Raw genomic sequence first — 12631 nt, forward strand, 5'->3', positions numbered from 1 at the left:
TGAACCTGGAGATTATTACGCTAAGTAAAATATGCCAGTTGGAGAAACACAAATACCATATGATTTCACTTATATATGGAATCTAATGAACAAAATAAACCAAAGAACAAAAATAGAACCAGAAACATGGATACATGGAACAGACTCACAGCTGATAGAGGGGAGAGGGGAGGAGGGGCTGGATGAAAGGAGGGAAGGAATTAGCCAAAGAACATGTATATGCATAAGCCATAGACACAGATCACAGAAGCATGCATGCATGGAACAGACTGACAGCTGTCAGAGAGGAGGGGAGTGGGGACTGGATGAGGTGGTCAAAGGGGGGTATGGGGACATCTGTCATAGTGTCAACAATAAAAATAAAGTTACAAAATAATAAAATAACAGGGGCCTGTGGGGCAAGATGGAGTTGCTGCAGGTCTTGAGGCAAGGACTGCAGCAGGTCAGCGGCCACCACGGCCTCTGAGGCTATCTGTCTATGAATGCTCTTCAGGGCAAATGACATGAGGGTTGGTACATTAGTGGGGGAAGACAAATATGGGAACAAATGCTATGAAGACAACAGCAGGTTTTTGGCCGTCACCGATGGGTTATATATACTACTGAAATGAATGACAAAAAGACATACTGGGATGTGGATGGAAGCATGAATGGTTGCTGAAATAATACCATTTGTTTGGTATACAATAAATTGGGGAGATCCTTTCTAGTTTAGAAAATTTTGCAAAAAATTTAAAGCACCGTTGACTTCACTATATGACTGACGATCCTCCAACAACAAAACCACCTACTGCTTGTAAATTGATTTGGACCAACCATAAATTCAACACTCCAAAGCAATATGTACCTTATTCTACCACTAGAAAGGAGATTCAGTAGTGGGTTCCACCTTCAACACCTTACAAGTAAAGACAATAAACAATTTAAACATGTAAAATATGAGGCTTTTCATGTAATTGTACTTTTACTGCTTACTGTTAACTTAAAATTATTTGATTAAACAATGAAAATCTATATATATAAAACCCTAATATGCAAATAGACCAAACAGCAGAACAGCCAAACAACTGGTCGCTATGACATATGCTGACCGCCAGGGGGCGTGTGCAGAACATGGCGGGCGTTGGCCACAGCAGGATAGGGGAGCAGGTGAGCAGGGATGCCAGACCAAGGCGGGGCACCGGTTGCTGTCATCAGGGCGAGCCTCTGGTGGTTACTGAAAATTCTTTGCTCCCGCATACTGAGGTCCCGCCAGGCCTCACACCTACTGCCAGCACTGGAGCCACTGCTCGCACCCGCTGTTGGTGCCCAGTGCCAGGCCCAATCTTTTGGCGCTGTCAGTGGGTGTGAGCAGTGGCTGCCAGCCCCGATCGCTCCTCAGGGCTTCTCCACCTTCCCCTGCTCCTGAGGGGTGATCGGGGTGGCAGCCGCCTCTTGCACCCCCTGCCCTCGACGGCTCCACTCGCACCCATTGCTGGCACCAGAGCCACCATCTTACCCACTGCTGGTGCCAGCCCCACTCACACCCACAGCCAGCGCCAGAGCCACTGCTTGTACCCACTGCCAGCGCCTGGCACTGGCTCCAATCACAGGCGCCATCAGTGGATGTGAGCAGCGGCTGCTGGCCCCAATCGCCCCTGAGGGCTTCTCCACCTCCCCCTGCTCCTGAGAGGTGATCGCGACAGCAGCTGCTGCTCACACCCCCTGATGGCACCGGCCCGTTCACACCTGCTGCTAGCGCCAACCCCAGTCTCTCCACACTGTCAGCAGTGCGAGCAGGGGCCTGTGCCATCAGCATGTGGGAGGGCAGCAGCAGACAGTACTGGGAGCTGCAGTGGGAGGGGCCAGGCAGGGGCGCAGAGGATGGGCTGAGACCTGCCCTGTGCCCACTGCAGCCTCACGGCCCACAGGTCCCTTCAAGGTGCATGAATTCATGCACTGGGCCCCAGTAATAATAATAAAATAACAAAACACCTGTCAGACTAGCAAATATCAGAGTTTGGTGATTTCCTTTCTGTGATGGTATAGAGAAATGACCATTCACATACATTGTCTTTAGGGACTTTTAGGCAAAATATGTGTCAAGATTGAAAATGCATATTTCAGTTAATCTATTAATGCCCATATCTAGGAATTTCTCCTACAAACACTTTTATATCTGTATACAGGGTATGTACAGTACATTATCTAGAATATATTTTACCATCACCAATGATAACAAAGGATCCAAGATAACTCAGGTGTCCATTAAGGGAATAGCAGTGAATTAGACTGTGTAATAACCATGTGCTAGAGTAGAATGAGGCAGATCTATAAATATTCATTTGGAATAATTTCCAAATTTTATGGTCAGGTGAAAAAAGGGATGTGCATGTAACAGTACCAACAATAAAAATTTTTTTAAATTTACCTTTATTGTTGAGAGTATTGCAAATGTTCCCTTTATCCCCACATTGATCCCCCACCCCACACCTGTCCCCCCACCAGGCCTTCACAAGACTTTTATCTGTGTCCATGGGTTATGCATATAAGGTCTTTGGTTAATCTCTACCCACCCACTCATCCCCTCCTTCCCTCTGAGATTCATCAGTCTGTTCCATGCTTCCATGTCTTTGGATCTATTTTGTTCATCAGTTTATTTTGTTAATTAAATTCCACATACGAGTGAGATCATGTGACACTTATCTTTCTCTGACTGGCTTATGTCACTTAGCATAATACCCTCCAGGTCCCTCCATGCTGTCTCAAAGGCAAGAGATTCTTTTTTTTTTAATTAAATCTTTATTGTTCAGATTATTACATTTGTTCCTTTTTTTCCCCCCCCCATAACTACCCTCCTTCCAGTTCCCACCCCACCCTCCGCCCTCACTCCCCACCCACTGTCCTCATCCATAGGTGCACCATTTTCGTCCAGTCTCTTCCTGCGTCCCCCTCACCCCTTTCCCCCCCGAGAATAGTCAGTCCATTCCCTTTCTATGTCCCTGATTCTATTATAATCAACAGTTCATTCTGTTCATCAGATTATTTATTCACTTGATTCTTAGATTCACTTGTTGATAGATGCATATTTATTGTTCATAATTTGTATCTTTACCTTTTTCTTCTTCCTCTTCTTAAAGGATACCTTTCAGCATTTCATATAATACTGGTTTGGTGGTGATGAACTCCTTTAGCTTTTCCTTATCTGTGAAGCTCTTTATCTGACCCTCAATTCTGAATGATAACTTTGCTGGATAAAGTAATCTTGGTTGTAGGTTCTTGGTATTCATCACTTTGAATATTTCTTGCCACTCCCTTCTGGCCTACAAAGTTTCTGTTGAGAAATCAGCTGACAGTCGTATGGGTACTCCCTTGAAGGTAACTGAGTTTCTTTCTCTTGCTGCTCTTAAGATTCTCTCTTTGTCTTTTGCTCTTGGCATTTTAATTATGATGTGTCTTGGTGTGGTCCTCTTTGGATTCCTTTTGTTTGGGGTTAAGAGATTCTTTTTTTATTGCTGCATAGTATTCCATTGTGTATATGTACCTCAGGGTTTTTTTTTAATTCTTTATTGTTTAAAGTATTACATATGTCTTCTTTTTCCCCCATGAACCTCTCCCCAGATGTTCCCACGCCCCAGCACATGCTCTCAACCCTCTACTGTCTGTGTCCATGGGTTATGTCTATATGCATGCATACAAGTCCTTTGGTTGATCTCTTACCCACCCCACCCCCTTCCCTGCCTTCCCTCTGAGGTTGGATGGTCTGTTCAATTCTTCTATGTCTCTGGATCTATTTTTGTTCATCAGTTTATGTTGTTCATTATATTCCATGTTGGGGGCCAGATGTAAGCTGGCAAGGTCCTTGCACCTGAAGGGGCTAGCAAGGCTGGAACCCTTACCCACACAGTTTTCCCAGACTTGTTTGGATGGTGATTATCAGTAGAATGAGAGCAACATTTGTAGAATGAGAACAGCCTTTCATAGCTTACCAAAAAGTCTGTAACTATTTACTGAGATTTGCTGTACTGAGAACTTGTCCTTCTGCTGTGTTTCTCCCTTAGAGATTAAGAGGAACAAAGAATACAGTCCTCTTGACAGACCTCCTTATTCAGTGTGTTATGTATAAATAGGATTGTGTGGCTAATAAAGTTACTTCAGTTCATCGAGAGAGCTGGAGTCCTCCCGAGCCCGCTTTCCTGTCTTTCTTTCTTTTCTCAATTCCCACCTCCTGACCTCAGCCTGGCTCAACCTGTCAGGCTGGCCCTGACAATTCCACAAATGAGTGAGATCATGTGATATTTATCTTTCTCCAACTGGCTTATTTCGCTTAGCATAATGCTCTCCAGATCCATCCATGCTTTTTCATAGCAGTGTAGTATTCCATTGTGTAGATGTACCACTTTTTTTAAAATTTATTTTTATTTAAGTACAGTTGGTATGCAATCTTTTATTTTTTAAATATATTTTATTGACTTTTTACAGAGAAGAAGGGAGAGGGATAGAGAGTTAGAAACATCGATGAGAGAGAAAAATCTATCAGCTGTCTCCTGCACACCCCTACTGGGGATGTGCCCACAACCAAGGTACATGCCCTTGACCAGAATCGAACCTAGGACCCTTCAGTCCGCAGGCTGATGCTCTATCCACTGAGCCAAACCGGTGAGGGCATACCACAGTTTTTTAATCCACTCACCTGCTGATGGGTATATAGGCTGTTTCCAAATCTTAGCTATTGTAAATTGTGCTGCTATGAACATAGGGGTGCATATATCCTTTCTGATTGGTGTTTCTGATTTCTTGGAATATATTCCTAGAAGTGGGATTACTGGGTCAAATGGGAGTTCCATTTTTAATTTTTTGAGGAAACTTCATACTGTTTTCCACCATGGCTGCACCATTCTGCGTTCTACCAGTAGTGTACTTGGGATCCCTTTTGTCTACATCCTCACCATCACTTGTCATTTGTCGATTTGTTAATGGTAACTATTCTGGTGGGTGTGAGGTCTCATTGTCATTTTAATTAGCATCTTTCTGATGATTAGTGACTTTGAGCATTTTTTCATATGTCTCTTGGCCATCTGTATGTCCACTTTGGAGATCTATTTAGTTCCTTTGCCCACTTTTTAATTGGATTGTTTGTCTTCCTTTCATTAAGTTGTATGAGTTCCTTATATATTTTGGATATTAACACCTTATCAGATATCACTGGCAAATATGATATGTTCTCCCATACAATGGGTTCCCTTTTTATTTTATTGACTAGAGGCCAGGTGTACGAATTCGTGCACAGGTAGAGTCCCTCGGGGTGGCCAGCAGGGATTGGGCCCTAGCTTGCGCCCCCATCCCTGCAGCCCCACAGCCCTGCCTGGCACCCCGCTGTGGCCTGGTGTGGCCCCCTCACCATCCTGCCTGTGGGACAATTGATCGGAGCCAGAACCCCCCAACCACCACCCAGCTCCCTCAGTGCCTGGGAGCTGGGTGGTGGCCTTGCCCCCTACTGGTCATCGTCTGCAGGACGATCGGCCCCCCACTCGCACCTGCCTTGGCCTGGCACTACCCGCTCACCATCCTGCCATGGTCCTGCTCTCCTCGAGGCCCATCAGGGCTCGCAGCGCCTCCACTGCCACCCACTGCCAGTGCTGCATCTCTAACGCCCGCCATGTTCCGCACCGCCCCCTGGTGGTCAGCACACATCATAGCAAGCTATCAAACTCCCTGTCAAACAATTTGCATATTAGGCTTTTATTATATAGAACTAGTGGTCCGGTGCATGAAATTCATGCATGGGGGAGGGGGTGTTCCTCAGCCCGGCCTGCACCCTCTCCAATCTGGGACCCCTCAAAGGATGTCCTACTGCCAGTTTACAGGGATCGGACCTAAACCGGCAGTTGGACATCCCTCTCTCAATCCGGGACTGCTGGCTCCTAACTGCTCATCTGCCTGCCTGCCTGCCTGCCTGATTGCCCCTAACCACTCTGCTGCCAGCCTGCTCACCCCCAACTGCCCCCCACCACTGGCCTGCTTGCCCCAAATGCCCGCCCCCACCAGCCTGATCACCCCCAACTGCCCCTGTGCCATTGTGCTTGCCCCCAACTGCCTCCCCTGCAAGCCTGCTCACCCCAACTGCCTCCCCTGTTGGTCAGCTCACCCCCACCATCCCTCCCCACTACTCTGCTCTCCCCCAACTGACCCCCTGCTGGCCTGCTCACTCCAAACTGCCGCCCCCCACTGTCCTGATCACCTCCAACTGACCCCTACTGACAGCCTGCTTGCCCCCAACTGGCCAACCTGCTGGTTTGCTTACCCCCAACGGCCCCGCCCCCCACCAGCCTAATCACCCACAACTTCCCTCCCCTTTTGGCCTCTACCTCAGCCCAGCCAGCATGGCTTTGTCCAGAAGAACATCTGGAAGGTCTCCTGGAAGGTTTCCCAGTCTAATTAGCATATTACCCTTTTATTAGTATAGATAGAGGCTTGGTGCATGGGTAGAGGCCGGCTGGTTTGCCCTGAAGGGTGTCCCGGATCTGGGTGGGGATTCTCTTGGGGCATGGGGCAGCCTGGGCAAGAGGCCTATGGTGGTTTTCAGGCCAGCTATGCCCCCATGGTGTGAGGGTTCCCACTCGGGGGGGGTGTGACCAGCCTGGGTGAGTGGCTGAGGGCTATTTTCAAGCTGGCCACACCCCCTTCAGGGTGGGGGTCCCCGCTGGGGTGCCTGGCCACCCTGGGTGAGGGGCATATGGCTGTTTGCAGGCTGGCCACGGCCCCCGGCGACCCAAGCTCCAGGCCCTCCTTTTTTTCTTTTTTTTTTCAGCACCTCCTTGAGTGGAGGGAAGCAGGTATCTGGGATTTATTTATCTTCTATAATTGAAACTTTGTAGCCTTGAGTGGAGCCCAGGGCCAGCCAGGGCAGGCGGGATGTTTGGCTTCCTCCATCACCGGGGGCAACCTAAGCCTCCTGCTCGCTCCAGCTCCATGGCCACCACCATCTTGGTTGGGTTAACTTGCATGCTCGCTCCTGATTGGCTGGTGGGCATGGTTTGTGGGTGTAGAGGAGTGGCAGAGTGATGGTTAATTTACATGTTTCTCTTTTATTAGTGTAGATGTTTTTGTTTGCTGTGCAAAAGTTTTTTATTTTGTTGTAGTCCATTTGTTTATTTCTTAGTTTCCTTTGCCCTAGAACAGTGGTCAGCAAACTGCGGCTTGGCAAACCGTGGCTTGCGAGCCACATGTGGCTCTTTGGCCTCTTGAGTGTGGCTCTTCCACAAAATACCGGCTTTTCCACAAAATACCAACTTCTGCGAATGGGCCACGAAGTTTCTATTGCACTGTACGTGCGCACCCTCACGTGGTATTTTGTGGAAGAGCCACACTCAAGAGGCCAAAGGGCCCCCTGTGGCTTGCGAGCCGTGGTTTGCCAACCACAGCGGCCCTAGGAGATGTATTAGCAAACATATTGCTACCTGAAATGTCTGATATTTTTCTGCCTATGGTTTCTTCTAGTATTTTTATGGTTTCATGATTTACACTTAAGTCTTTCATACATTTTGAGTTTATTCTTTTGTATAGTGTAAGTTGGTGGTCTAGTTTCTTTTTCTTTTCTTTTTTCATGTACCTGTCCAATTTTCCCAACGCCATTTATTTTTTTTAATTAAATCTATATTGTTCAGATTATTACATTTGTTCCTCTTTTTTCCCCCCATAACTCCCCTCCTCCCAGTTCCCACCCCACCCTCCGCCCTCACTCCCCACCCACTGTCCTCATCCATAGGTGCACGATTTTTGTCCAGTCTATTCCCGCATCCCCCACACCCCTTCCCCCCCCCCCGAAGAATAGTCAGTCCAATCCCTTTCTATGTCCCTGATTCTATTATAATCACCAGTTCATTCTGTTCATTAGATTATTTATTCACTTGATTCTTAGATTCACTTGTTGATAGATGCATATTTGTTGTTCATAATTTGTATCTTTACCTTTTTTTCTTCTTCCTCTTCTTAAAGGATACCTTTCAGCATTTCATATAATACTGGTTTGGTGGTGATGAACTCCTTTAGCTTTTTCTTATCTGTGAAGCTCTTTATCTGACCTTCAATTCTGAATGATAACTTTGCTGGATAAAGTAATCTTGGTTGTAGTTCTTGGTCTTCATCACTTTGAATATTTCTTGCCACTCCCTTATGGCCTGCAAAGTTTCTGTTGAGAAATCAGCTGACAGTCGTATGGGTATTGCCTTGTAGGTAACTGAGTTTCTTTCTCTTGCTGCTTTTAAGATTCTCTCTTTGTCTTTTGCTCTTGGCATTTTAATTATGATGTGTCTTGGTGTGGTCCTCTTTGGATTCCTTTTGTTTGGGGTTCTCTGCGCTTCCTGGACCTGTAAGTCTATTTCTTTGACCAGGTATGGAAAGTTTTCTGTCATTATTTCTTCAAATAGGTTTTCAATGTCTTGCTCTCTCTCTTCTTCTGGCACCCCTATAATTCTGATGTTGGTACGCTTGAAGCTGTCCCAGAGGCTCCTTACACTATCTTTGTATTTTCGGATTCTTTTTTCATTTTGCTTTTCTGGTTGGGTGTTTTTTGCTTCTTTGCATTTCAAATCTTTGACTTGATTCTTGCATTCCTCTGGTCTGCTGTTGGGAGTCTGTATAATATTCTTTATTTCAGTCAGTGTATGCTTAATTTCTAGTTGGTCCTTTATCACATTAAGGGTCTCATCAGATTTCTTGAGGATCTCACTATATTTATCGGCAGTCTCACCATCTTTTTGAGGGCCTTACTAAATTTATTGGCGGCTTCTAGATAGTTCTTGAGAGACCTTAAAAGTGTGGTTTTGAGCTCTATATCCAGCATTTTGCCTTCCTCCATTTCTGTCCTGTTTCTTTGTCTCTGCATTTCTTATGCTTTCTTGGTGCACCCCCTAGTGGTCTTTGTGTGCCGTCTTGTTGTAGTTAAGCCTTGATTGTTGTAGGTAACACTGGGGGGGATTTGACCTCCAGGCCAACTGGCTGTGAGAATCAGCTGTGTCTGCAGTGGGAGAACTTCTGTCCTCTAGGGAGGTGCTAATCTAGCCTTTACCTGAGGCTAACCAGCAAATGCCTCTGTGTAGGGCTTGGGAAGGGCGGGTCCCAGGTGATCAACAGGGCGGGCCAAGCGAGCAGTTATGGCTGCTCTCAGTCCTGTCCCCAGAGGCTCTGCCTCTCAGTGTCCCAGATGCCAGACAATCCCGCTTCTCCCGTTTGAGTCTCGGTCTCCAGAGACTCGCCAGAGCCCGAGACTCCCTCCCGATTGAAAACGACAACCACGACCTCAGCCGCCAGCCCGCTCTGCACACACCTCCACACCTTAGTATTTTACTTCTGCACTGCACCTCCTCTGAGTCTCGGTATGCTTTTCTCTTTCCTTCTAGTTGTAGAATTTCCCCTCAGCCAGCTTTCCTGTGGTTCTGGGTGATGTCTGTTCCGTCTTTTAGTTGTATTTTTGAAGTGGTGGTGCTAGGCAGCATTCTCCGGTGTTTACCTATGCCGCCATCTTGGTTTCTCTCCCAATACCATTTATTAAAGAAACTGTCCTTCACTGAACCGGTTTGGCTCAGTGGATAGAGCGTTGGCCTGCAGACTCAAGGGTCCCAGGTTCGATTCCGGTCAAGGGCATGTACCTTGGTTGCGGGCACATCCCCAGTGGGGGGCGTGCAGGAGGCAGCTGATCGATCTCTCTCATCGATGTTTCTAACTCTCTATCCCTCTCCCTTCTTCTCTGTAAAAAAAATCAATAAAATATATTTAAAAAAAAGAAACTGTCTTTCTTCCATTGAATGCCCTTGCCTCCTTCATAAAATATTAATTGAGCATAATGGCTTGGGTCTATTTCTCAGTTCTCTGTTCTGTTCCATTGATATTTAGGCCTTTCCTTATGCTAGTATGAGGCTGTTTGGGTTATAGTGGCTTTGCAGTATAACTTGATATCCCTCCAACTTTGTTCTTCTTTCTCAGGACTGCTGTGGCTATTTGGGATCTTTTTTGGTTCCATACAAATTTTTGGAGTATTTGTTCTAGATCTGTGAAATATTCCATTGGTATTTTAATAGGGATTGCATCAAATCTATAGATTGCTTTGGGTAGTATGGACATTTTAATTATCCTAATTTTAGTAATCCATGAACATGGTATATTCTTCAACTTTTTTTAGCTTCCTTTATCTCTTTTTTCAATGTCCTCTAGTTTTCTGAGTACAGGTATTTTTTCCTCCTTAGTAAAGTCTCTTAGGTATCTAAATTTTTTGTTGCAGTGGTAAGTGGAATTTTTTTATAGTTTCTCTTTCTGAGAATTCATTATTGAGGTATAAAAATACAACCTATTTCTGAATATTAATTTTGTATCCTACTACTTTGCCAAATTCAATTATTAGATATAGTAGTTTTTTGGTAAAATATTTAGGATTTCCTATGTACAATATCATGTCATCTGCATATAATGACAGTTTTATCTCCTCCTTGCCAATTTGGATGCATTTTGTGTTTTCTTCATGTATTATTTGCTGTGGCTAGGATTTCCAGTACAATTTGAATAAGAATGCTGAAAGTAGACATCCTTGTCTTGTGCCTGTCCCTAAGGGAAATGGCTTTAGTTTCTGCCCTTGAGTATAATGTTAACTGTAGGTTTGTCATATATAGCTTTTATTATGTTGAGTTATGATCCCACTATTCCCACTTTACTAAGAGTTTTTGTCAAATGTTGCCTTGCCCTGAGGCCACTTAAGCAATTAAAAATAACAATTAGCCTCCAGGCAGAAGCAACTGTCCCACCCTGTTGAAAAAAACTCTCACCACACCTGAGGATGACTGCCTGGGGGAATTCAAGTCAGAATCCTATCAGTCTGTAGGCAGAGGCAGTCTCTACAGGCTTTGAGTCTTTGCCTGATCTAAATAGTCAGAAACCGCCTTTAACACAGTCCTGCACTAGAGATTGAGAGGCATAGCAGATCTACCTAATACATAGTCACAAACTCAAAAAGACAGCCAAATAAGGAGACAAATAACCCCCAAATGCAATAACTAGAATTATCCTGATGAAGAGATAAATGAAGCAGAGATCAAAAATTTATCTGAAACAGAGTTCAGAGTAATGATGGTAAAGATGCTCAACAGCATGAAAAAAAAGATAATAGTAACTATGAAAAAATCATAATCTGAGATAAAGAATGACATAACACTAATAAAGAACACATTGAAAGGAATACACAGCGGATTAGGGGAAGCTGAGGATCAAATCAATTAATTAGAAGACAGAGTTGAAAATATCACTCAATCAAAAACCAAAAAGAAAAAACAATTAAAAAACATGAGGACAGCTTAAGGGAGCTGTGGGACAGTGTGAAACATAACAATATTAGAATAGCAGGTGTTCCAGAAGAGGCAGAAAGGGAGAAAGGAATAGTGAAAGTGTTTGAAGAAATAGTGACAGAAAACTTCCTTAATCTGGTAAAGGAAATAGTCCCACAAGTTCAAGAGGCACAGAGAACCCCAAGCAAGAAGAACCCAAACAGACCCACACCCAGACACATCATAATTAAAATGCCAAAAGTTAAAGACAAAGAGAGAATCTTAAAGGCTGCAAGAGAAAAGAAAACTGTTACCTACAAAGGAACTCCCATAAGGCTGACACCTGATTTCTACGGGCCAGAAGAGAATGGCATGAAGTACTCAAGGTAATGGAAAGCAAGGATCTGACACCAAGATTACTATATCCAGCAAGGCTCTCATTCAAAATAGACTGTCAAATAAAGAGTTTCCCAGTTAAAAAAAAAAAAAAGACTAAAGGAGTTCATCACCACTAAGCCAGCATTACAAGAAATACTAAAGGGACTGCTGTAGTGAGAAGAAGAAACAGAGAGAGAAACCTAGGCATACAGAATTAAAATGGCAATAAGTAAGTACCTATCAATAATAACCCTAAATGTAAATTGATTACTAAATCCTCCAATCAAAACGCATAGGGTAGCTGAATGGATACAAAAACATGACCCAGCTATATTCTGTCTACAAGAGACCCACCTCAAAACAAAAGACACACAGTGGATGAGAGTGGAGGGATGGAAAAAAATTTCCCATGCAAATGAAAAAGAAAAAAAAGCTGGAGTAGCAATACTCATATCCAAAAAAAATAGACTTTAAAAGGCCATCACAAAGATCACTACATAATACTAAAGGGATTGATCCAACAAGAGGATATAACCCTGGTAAACATATATGCTTCCAACAAAGGAGCACCTAAATATATAAAAAAAAAACTTCTAGAAGATTTTAACAAAGTGATTGACAACAATACGGTCATAGTAGGGTACTTGAACACTCCTCTGACTTCACTGGATAGATCTTCCAGACAAAAACTTAACAAGGAAACAGAGATTCTAAATGATACACTGAATCAGCTGGATTTAATTGACATTTATAGACCATTTCACCCCAAAGCAGCAGAATATATATTCTTCCCAAGTGCACATGGATAATTCACAAAGATAGACCACATGTTAGGACACAAAACAAGTCTCTACAAGTTCAAGAAGATTGAAATCATATCAAGCATCTTCTCAGATCACAGTGGAGTGAATTAGAAATCAACTACTTTAAAAAACACCCAAAACATTCAAACACATGGAGAA

At 44.2% G+C, this 12631-nt stretch overlaps 1 pseudogene; it reads left to right on the forward strand.

Moving 5' to 3' along the window:
- The first annotated feature begins 397 nt into the window (after nucleotides 1-397).
- Nucleotides 398-996, forward strand: LOC132234085 (NADH dehydrogenase [ubiquinone] 1 alpha subcomplex subunit 12-like; annotated as a pseudogene).
- The last annotated feature ends 11635 nt before the right edge of the window (nucleotides 997-12631 follow it).

Source organism: Myotis daubentonii, chromosome 5 (genome assembly GCF_963259705.1).
Source record: "Myotis daubentonii chromosome 5, mMyoDau2.1, whole genome shotgun sequence".
NCBI classification, from domain to species: Eukaryota; Metazoa; Chordata; class Mammalia; order Chiroptera; family Vespertilionidae; genus Myotis; species Myotis daubentonii.